The following is a 9,127-nucleotide window of genomic DNA, read 5'->3' on the forward strand; positions in this document are numbered from 1 at the left end:
CCCCATTTTCTCTCTCAAGGGATGTGAAAAGACTTGGGTTTTACCTTCTACTGAGGCATGGAAAGGTAAAAAGTAAAAGGCACAAAAATGGTGTCTTTTCTATAAACTTAGGTCTTCCATTTTTTATACAGAGTAATATACTTTATGACTTCTTTCTTGTGAGTTCAAGTTGCCTGTATTTTCTATTCATAGAGAAATGCTCATTTCCTGTTTAAAACACACACATGTATTTACTCTTATTCATTTAACAACATTCTAATAGCAGAAACAAAAAACAGTAAACAGAAAATAATCCACCTCATTAGTACCTCTACAAAAAGCCTCTACTCATTCTTACTCTTTCCCTTTTTAAGCAAGACAGGAAATTAAGAGCATTTTATTTTTCTTTTTGCCATGTGCCAATGCTTGTAGCAAAAAAAAAAAAAAAAAGTCAGATAAGTCTAAGGTGTGTTATCTCTTCAGGCTCCCACTACTGACAGGTGGGCTTAGGCAGGTGGTTTAGAGCTCCTCCTTACCAGCTGCAAGGACAAATCATGAGAGACGGCCAACATCTAGATGTGACATGCAGGAAGAGGTGCATCAGGTATCCCCTGACACACAGGCAAAAGAGTTAAAAATAATCAAATGTGTGAGCAAGTAAACCCCATTTATTAAGGGGGAATGTGTCAGTCAATAGCAATGCAAGCTGTATTTCTATCTATTATACAAGAAAGGTAAAAGTATTCTAGTAGGTCACTTAGTTACTTCAACCAGATGGAATCCAAAATGTTCAGAAAATTAAAAATCCATTTATTCCTCCGAAGTTGCATTCCATCTGTTTTCAGACATTTATGGAATCTTTTTGCATACAGGATATGGCAACCACTGGTGCCTTGGAAATATTTCTCCCTCGTGCATCTCACGGAAAGCCAGGATGGATATAGACAGCACTGAAGTAAGCCCTTTTATTCAGGTGCTCTTATTTCTCTTTAAAATCTAGGAAACCATACTTTCGTTTTAAATAGAGGAATCATAAAATCCAGTGTATTATTGTCTGCAAAAATGCAACAGGAACTTTTAATCTTAAAAACAAAACCCCAAACCAAAACAAATAAGGCTGTTCTCTGCTCTATCCACCTTGAAAATTTTAACTTTCCTGCCAGTCTGTTTCTCATTTTCAGCTTGTGGAGACAATAAGAATGATTCAGATGCTACGAAGGAATGCAGCCTGGCATGTAGTGATCTCCACCCTGAAGATAAAAGTGACAAAATTACCCCAGGAGTTATGAGCTCTAGTCTTCATCAATCATTTTTCCAAGATACATTTTATTTTGTTCAGCTACATATTGTGCATGGATCTAACTGGGGTATGGTCCCCTTCCTCCAGTCCTTGTTCTCAGCATCTTCAGCTTCACCAGATGCAAGGATATCATCTGGCATGCAGGCCAGGCCAAATTTTCTGTATATGACACAAACATCCACATTTCCTCTATTTCCTTTGGACCTTCTTCCCTTCACAGTTAGTGGCTCATACAGTGGCTCACCATCAACATGCATTTTCCTGCATGGTGCAGAGAGGATTTTATCCCCCAGTGAAGTTCACCCATAGGATGTGTAGGCTGTATCTCTATTGTCAGCCAGTCACATTCCCACTTCTCTCCTGATTATCCACACCTCATGTTAAAGCACTCCCATCTTCTGTGTTGGAACGAGCCAGCTGCACCCCTTTGAGCTGAAGGACATTCAGCAGGTAACTCTGCCCCAGAACTGTTTCTTATAGGTCAAAACCCCACCAGGTTTGGCGACCTCAGAGAGACCTGTCATGCTACATCAGCAGAACTTTGCACCATAAACACCCTTCACGACCTTATGCCAGGGACCAGAGTACTTCAGACTATTGTGAATGGGGGGAAGGATCATGTCTTCCATTATCTACATCAGCATTTTGTTCACCTCCCCAAATCATCACTGGCAGGTGACTGTCACACGGAAAGACAAAGCACTCAAAAATCCCAAGGCGGTAGATCAAAGAGCAGAGAACTGGCTTTTAAGAATAAGGACCACATTTAAAAAAAAGCACAAACAAACAAAAAAACAAACTGAAAAAGCAAATTACAAATGATGGATTATTAATTTCAGTCTTTGTGTTTCATTTTGAATGTCAGGTTGTATCTCCACCTTTTCTTCTGCAACCCAAGGACGGGGAAAAAAAAAAAAAAGGAAGTAAATATTCATACTTAGACTCAAGCTGTCCAAAGCTTACACTTGAAAAAACCCAATAACAAACAGCCACAAAAATTCAGTGAGAGTATTGCAAGACTCTTTACTGAAAACTGCTATGAGTGATGTCAAGTTCTGATATAACAAGCCTGTACTTTTCATCACTCCAGATTTGAAATCCACCAGGTTTGACTTTAGTGTTGAGGACTACATGCTAAAAGCCCATATTCAATCAGTGGCAGAATGAGAGAGTAGATTTCCTCCTTTTTTGGACAAATATTCTCCTTCAGGCAGTGGGAAAGCTGACAGTGAGTAAGTGTGCTGCCCAAGATGGACAAAACACAAGTGGCAAAACAGCAGAACCTGAGGAAACCTAAGTGGTGCACGAAGGGCTGTGAGGAACATCCCCAGAGTGAATCCACCCACAAGGCAGGCGCACATCTCCCCGGCATCAGCTTCTCTCGACACAAAAATGAATTACCTCTCTCTCAGGAGTTCAAACTTATTAAAGGTTTCCCTTGATTACACCAAGGGACTTGGACCCACACCTCCTTATCAGCTAAAGCACGTGCCCTGGTTCTCTTTAGTTTTACCCATCCCCTGCTAAGTTTAGAAGAAAAGGCAACAGCTGTGGCTACTGACAGAGCAAGGTTGGCAGCTGCAAAACGGAGATGCCACATTTCAGTATATAATTTTCTTTCCACAATGTCTCTCCCTAACTTTCCTCTTTAAGAGGCACTTAAAATCCATGTGTCTGACTCAATTATTGTTATTGTAGCTATGGAACAGAATGTGATGCTGATGAGGGCCTACCTGTCTAGTTAACTTCCCTTTCTGGATGCTTTCTTTCTTTGATTCATCATTGCTTGTGACACATGTATTGTCTAAACTATGTTCAAGAACAAGTCTGTAATACACTCAATGGAAGAAGGTGAAAAAAAAATCAGAAAAAGGTGTATCAGTTGCAAGCATGAATTTATGGGCTAACTTTAAACATTCTGTTTCTGAGAAATATCTTACATAGAAAACATTGTCCCACTGCAAATTAAGTATAACATTTGCAGTAAAATCAAGAATAAAATTTATTTTGTTTCCTTTGATTAGGAGAGCACCGACATTGCAGAAATGCTTTGTCTTTATGAACTCATCTAGAGATTCTGCGTTCCTTCAGCACTCGGTACATTATCAAATTGTATCCGAAGCACTATGAATTCATACCCCAGAGGGCAAGAACCCAAATTTAAAGTCATCATCATTCTGTGTATTTTCTGCTCAGTTGAAGGTTTTATGATACAGGCTGAATGCCTTTTCAGGACAATCCTAAAAATAAGCTAATGCAGTGGGGACTGGATTTATTGGATGTGTACACTCACCTTCAGTTGATGTTCTCCCTAGGTCAGTTCTCATGTGATTGGCAAGGGATCGTGACAGCTTGTATCTTCCTATGAGAAACCTGTGTAGACACTGGTAATTAGAACTGCCACTCAGTCCTCCCTGACAACAGCTACTGCAGTGGCTCTGGGCCTCTGAACTAGCTACTGCCTCTGGAAAATCCTGTTTCCCAGTGTTTTCTCCTCCATAGGCACATACCTAATTGCATGTAAACATTCTGTAATTTATTACGTGACACAAAAACATTGGTACCTTCAAGCTGAAAATACAACGGTTGATAAATACCGAAAAAAACTACGATTCTAAAGTGTCACTTGCAATATAGCTCTCTAACTGCCTCCCCTGAGTGGTTGCTGAACTAAAGATAATTCCTCAGTAACGGAAAATCTGAGAAGGGTCTCAGTCTGTTTTTTAAGGAGCCTAATTCTTAGTCAAACTTATGGGTGTTGTGAGCTTGTAAGTCAGCACAGCTTTGGAAAAAAAAATACTGCATTTCAGTTTGAAAATACCAGTGCATTGCATTTTCTCTATACTATTCTACCTCAGTCAGCACAAGAATAAAAAGGCTCTATTAGCTATTACTATATTTTTACCCATAATTGATTTATTCACAAACTGTTAATGACTGCAACTAACAAGGAAAATAAAATAATGAAAAAAAGTGCAACGCAACAGGAAAATGAACACGAAACATTTCCAGTTCACGGCTGCATTTGCAAGAGACTATGGCCAAGGGGAGATATCTGGAAACACTTGCAAATTAAAATGAGGCTGAAATATTTCCTTATGGTAGGATATCTATAGAATGGAAGTTGGATTCTTTTCTCGGCTTTGCTGCAGTTTGGAGGTATGATTTCAGATACAGCTTCCTTGTCTGTGAAATGGGACTGACAATAGAGCTGTAGTTTCCATGCACAGTGCCCAGTTATTTAGACCTCGTCATGTTAAATAGCATCTTTTTATCCCGCAGTAGGGAAAAAAAAAAGATCCAGATTGAGGCAGTCAGGAATTGTTGAGACTCGGAGTTGAAAAGGCAGTGAAATCTAATCTCCAGACCATGGAAATCAGTGGAAATTGACTTCAAAACACTGTTGATTTCAGTGGTTTTGGGATCAAGGAGAACAAACTTACCGCACAAAGACAAGTCTGTTTTCCAGAGCAATGCTTGACTTCTTGATAGGAGAAGCCTGTCAGACAGCAGCAGACTGTACCTTGGGACAGACCTGTACTGAAGGGCTGTATATAGTTTTAGGGAATCCAGGAGCAGATCAGGGAAGGAGTTCTTCTGCTCTCCCCACAGCTTCTTCAAGACAGCAAAGAGGATATTCTGGCTTACCCCTGCGGTTGAACAGAAAGTATCTGTCACCAGACCAGGTGTGCGGAGCCCCAAGTAGCGAGGAGGCCAGGCTGTGTAGGATGGGTTAGGCACAGGGACCTGCTTCTATTTCCTATCCCTTCCCACTCCATTAGCATCCAGCCTGCCAGCTATGGGAATTTCAAACATGTGCAGAATCACGTCCAGAGCACTGAGCATGCCAGACCTTGAAGGCATTGCAACCACTGCAATGCTAAGTTCACTTTCCCAGCCCAAGAAGATCATGGCACAGTGTATTAAGCATCTTGACAAAGTTTTATGCAACCACTCTTTAAAACCAACACTGAAATGGTAGTGCTGTATTTTTAGACATATCACTACAAGGGTACTCCCATATCTGTGCTTCAAAATTAATCCACTAGAGCAGTCAGGCAATGGGTCAGAAATTACTGAGTGAATAGTACCATTTCCTTTTTAGACTTCTATTATGGCATGGTATTTGGATAACACCTCGGCACAGTGCACAGGGAAGTAAGTGTGGAGCTCTATCCCTGTTCAAGGGCTTTTCCCCTTGGAGCATCTGCCCACCACTAACCCAACACACCCTTCCCTCCTACCATTGTTAAACTATCTGTTCCCTGCATTTAAAAGTCCCACTAAATTCAGCACCAAACCTGCAGAATTCTACTCCATAGTCTGCACACAGTTTTCAGAGGATGCAAAACACAATGTGTTGGTAGTGCCAAGCTTATCCAAGATAACCCACATCCCTCTTCTCAGAGGTGGCGGGGGGAACAATGTTAAGCCATAAGTAACAAAGTACACACCGGTAATCTGTGGAAAAATGCATTTTAGAAATGTAATAGAAGGCAATCTGCAATCCCAGGCAACACAGGCAGAAGATGAAATCTAAAGGAAATCACATTTTAAACACTGAAGTACAGTTATGGTAGCCAAGTAATTAGAACTCTGCTCTTTTAGACAGCATGTAGTATCATTGTGCTTAAGAGCTCATGTTGTCCATGGTATTTCAATTTTGAAATAAATAAGCTTTTTCTTATTCCTCTCTGCCTACGACTCTTCACTACCATGTACTATATACTAGTTTTCTATGTACTAGTAGAACAGGTACCTTCTGAGAAAAATATTCTGGATTATTAATGGTTGCAAGTTGTTGTTGTTGTTGTTTGGGGTTTTTTGTTTGTTTGTTTGGGTTTTTTAATGTAACTGTTTAGTTATTAACAGAGGCATGGAAAATTCCCTTTCAGAAAAGTGTGTGAACTGTTCCTTATCAGAGCTGTTCCTGTCTGCCACTTCTTCCAGGGACCACTGTCCCAGCTCTAGCCTTTCCTGCTCCCTGTTCACATGGTAAAGGAACATGAAGTAAGTGTGTCTCCAAGAGGTACTAGTAGTCAATGCCTAGTTGCATCTGAGCCCGTTTCAGTTCATGTTTGAGCCTAGAAATCTCACTAACTTTGAGAAGTACCTCATTTCCACTGGTGCAGTCATGAATACCAGCATCTTTTCTAGCAGGAGAAGGTCAAAACCATTTTGAAGTTCTACAGTACCCAAAGGATGATCCAGCTAGTACCGTGGAAATGTTCTTAGTTTACATAACATACAAAGACAGCTAGAAAATTATTCTTGCTGAACCTGACTAAAAATGCATGTGCAACATCATTAATGGTTTCTGTTTCCTCTAACTGAAAGGCAATTTAATAAATCATCCTTTGCCATAGTGCCGCTAATTGCAATGGATTCTGAAAAAAAAAATAACTCCCAAATGATTTTTTTAGAAAAGTCACACATCCTGAAGGTACACTGCTGGCAAGCCCTCGAGTGTTTATACTACAAGCCAAGCAATTTAAATAATCCCCAAGTTCATTACGTTCAGCTAGATGCTCAGGAAAGGTCCTCTCTTCCACTGGTTTCCAAGAATAAACCAACACATAGAGCATCTTATTTTTCACAACCAGTAGGTTTTGTGTGGCTGGGACTAAACTACAGTAGCAGGATTTTAACAACTGTGGAAAAGACTATAAAACTTTCTGCCCCTTATTAACTACTGTGTGACTATTATGTTTATGGGCAACGTTAACTTTGCAGCATAAGAACAAAAACATTGTAAACGGTCTCCAAAATGTTGAAAGCAATTTTCCCCAAGAGAGGCAGGGGGCCCTTCCAATCCCAGTAAGGTATGGAAAGGGTCATGTGGCACACATGTAAAACTAGATTATACTCTCTGTTGCTAAGTAATTAAATCTAATTGTAAACCTGGGCAAGTGCTGAATTTAAAACTGAGCTCCCTGTTCAGAGCTCCAAAATCTCTATTGAAAATCCATGGAAAATGAAAACTGCCTCTTTAAAAGAAATCGGCTTGCAGCTCCCCAGAACGGAGCCCCTGGGCAAGTGGTTCAAAATATGATTTTTATAAACAAATCTGACATAGCAAACTTAATGCAAAACCCTATGCATATAACATCACTTATGTGTGCAACTCATTTAAATTATAGCTGTAGAGAGAAGGAAATAAAACTGGTATATTAACCTTTGGCACAACAGTGCTCACATACTAGCGATGTTCAGCAGCAGATGATATTATTGTGACTCCCACTAGTATTGTCATAGTGAAGGGTCTGTCAGAATTCATGTTTGAAACCTCCACAGTCAGAGTTTATTAATTCAGCCATGAGCATCCGTTCCAGACCTACGCTGGCATGTACAGTGTTAGGAGCAGAATTTTTTTTTTTTTTTTTTTTTTTTTTTGCTGCAACTTCCCTTTCCCCCATCACTGTTGTATTTAAAGTCACTGAATGCAAAATTAAAATTGAACAGAAATTCAGGAAATACGTTTCTGAATCACCATCATATTTAAAAAGACTGAATGCAAAAATAAAATAAGAAAAATTCAAAAATAAATCCATAAATTAATGAAATATAGCTTTCTAAGGCTTATTGCTATAAACTCATTGGATTCCTTGCTCTCCAAATGTTCTTTTCAAAGAATGGACTGCTAATTCTTCCTCAAGAGGGAGAACCCTTTCCAGCATTTCAAAAGGACAAACTACATGCATAAGCAATATAGACTTAAAAACATACTGGAAATTAAATTTAAAACATTCTCAAATTTTTTTGTTAAATGCTCCCTATTATTGAATACATTCCTATATAACTAACAAAAGCATCCTGCAAAATGAACCCTCCTAATTAAGTAATGTCTTACTGTGACTAGCTTTGGCAACAACACTCAGGCCTTGATATAAGTTCTTGGCCTGTTTATGTGTTCTATGTGACATTTTGGTCAAAAGTTTCAGACATCAGACTTATTCAAAAGCTTGAGGTGTTCTTTGATTTGGTTTCTTCATGCATCTTGAAAATATCAAAAGGTTTGTTACGGTGAAGGTCATGAAGCTTACCTGTGGGTAAGGCTGTTCTCACCAGCAGAACAGTTATCCTTCAGAGTGGTGGCAAAAGGATTCTCCATCCAGAACAGGTCCAAGGGAGAACATTTTTTGGCTCCTTATTTCAGAGAGTGACTCATAAAAGAAAAGCATAAAGCCAAAAATATCAGCAGTAAATGAAGTTGACCTTAAGTGAATCTATCTTGAGAGATAGCAAGTATGACCGCAGGATGAGTTTTGAGGTCCCGTTGCACCTCCCTTGCCCACACAATGAAAGTGAAACAAGTGCAGACCTGGTGCTGCGCTGCAGGATTCAATGGTTGAAATTCTCATCTGGTTACTGGCAATGCCAGTAGATTTGAGAAAAGTTATTTTATCAAAATATCAGAGGGCTATAGCAAGACACATTTATACTGGATCTATTTAAATGACATCTAGACAGTTTTAAGCAATTGTCACCTTCTCTATTTTGTGGAAGAATCCTGAGAGCCACCCCTATTTCCCTGGATTCCTTCTACCAGCTGTCCTTTAAACCAAGCTGTGACATGGGTAGTGCTGAGCCAAGGAATACATGATGCAGTTTTTGTATTGAGGGATTAAGAATGTGTTGACTTTTCTATCCTTACTTTCTTTGATAAAACTGGGACAAATCAGGACTACAGATACTGCTCTACAAGCTGTACTAGCACAAGGCCAAAGATCAGTGCATGGGAAGCCAAAGGAAAAAAAAAAAAAAAAAAAGACAGATTCCAAATACCAAAAATAAACTGCGAAGAAACTTAATCCTCAAAAGGTCAGAGGTACATCTGAAAGGCCCAGG

General features: G+C 39.6%; 1 long non-coding RNA gene across 1 annotated transcript; it reads right to left on the minus strand.

The window, feature by feature from the left end:
• Positions 1–3,576: 3,576 nt before the first annotated feature.
• Positions 3,577–8,725, minus strand: LOC126640295 (uncharacterized). Its single transcript, XR_007628979.1, has 3 exons — positions 8,323–8,725; positions 4,723–4,929; positions 3,577–3,652 (listed from the first exon to the last, which is right to left on the minus strand). It is a non-coding gene; the product is annotated as an uncharacterized LOC126640295 (long non-coding RNA).
• Between the last annotated feature and the right edge of the window lie 402 nt (positions 8,726–9,127).

Source organism: Myiozetetes cayanensis, unplaced genomic scaffold (genome assembly GCF_022539395.1).
Source record: "Myiozetetes cayanensis isolate MyiCay16 unplaced genomic scaffold, myiCay2020 scf2-11, whole genome shotgun sequence".
NCBI lineage: Eukaryota > Metazoa > Chordata > Aves > Passeriformes > Tyrannidae > Myiozetetes > Myiozetetes cayanensis.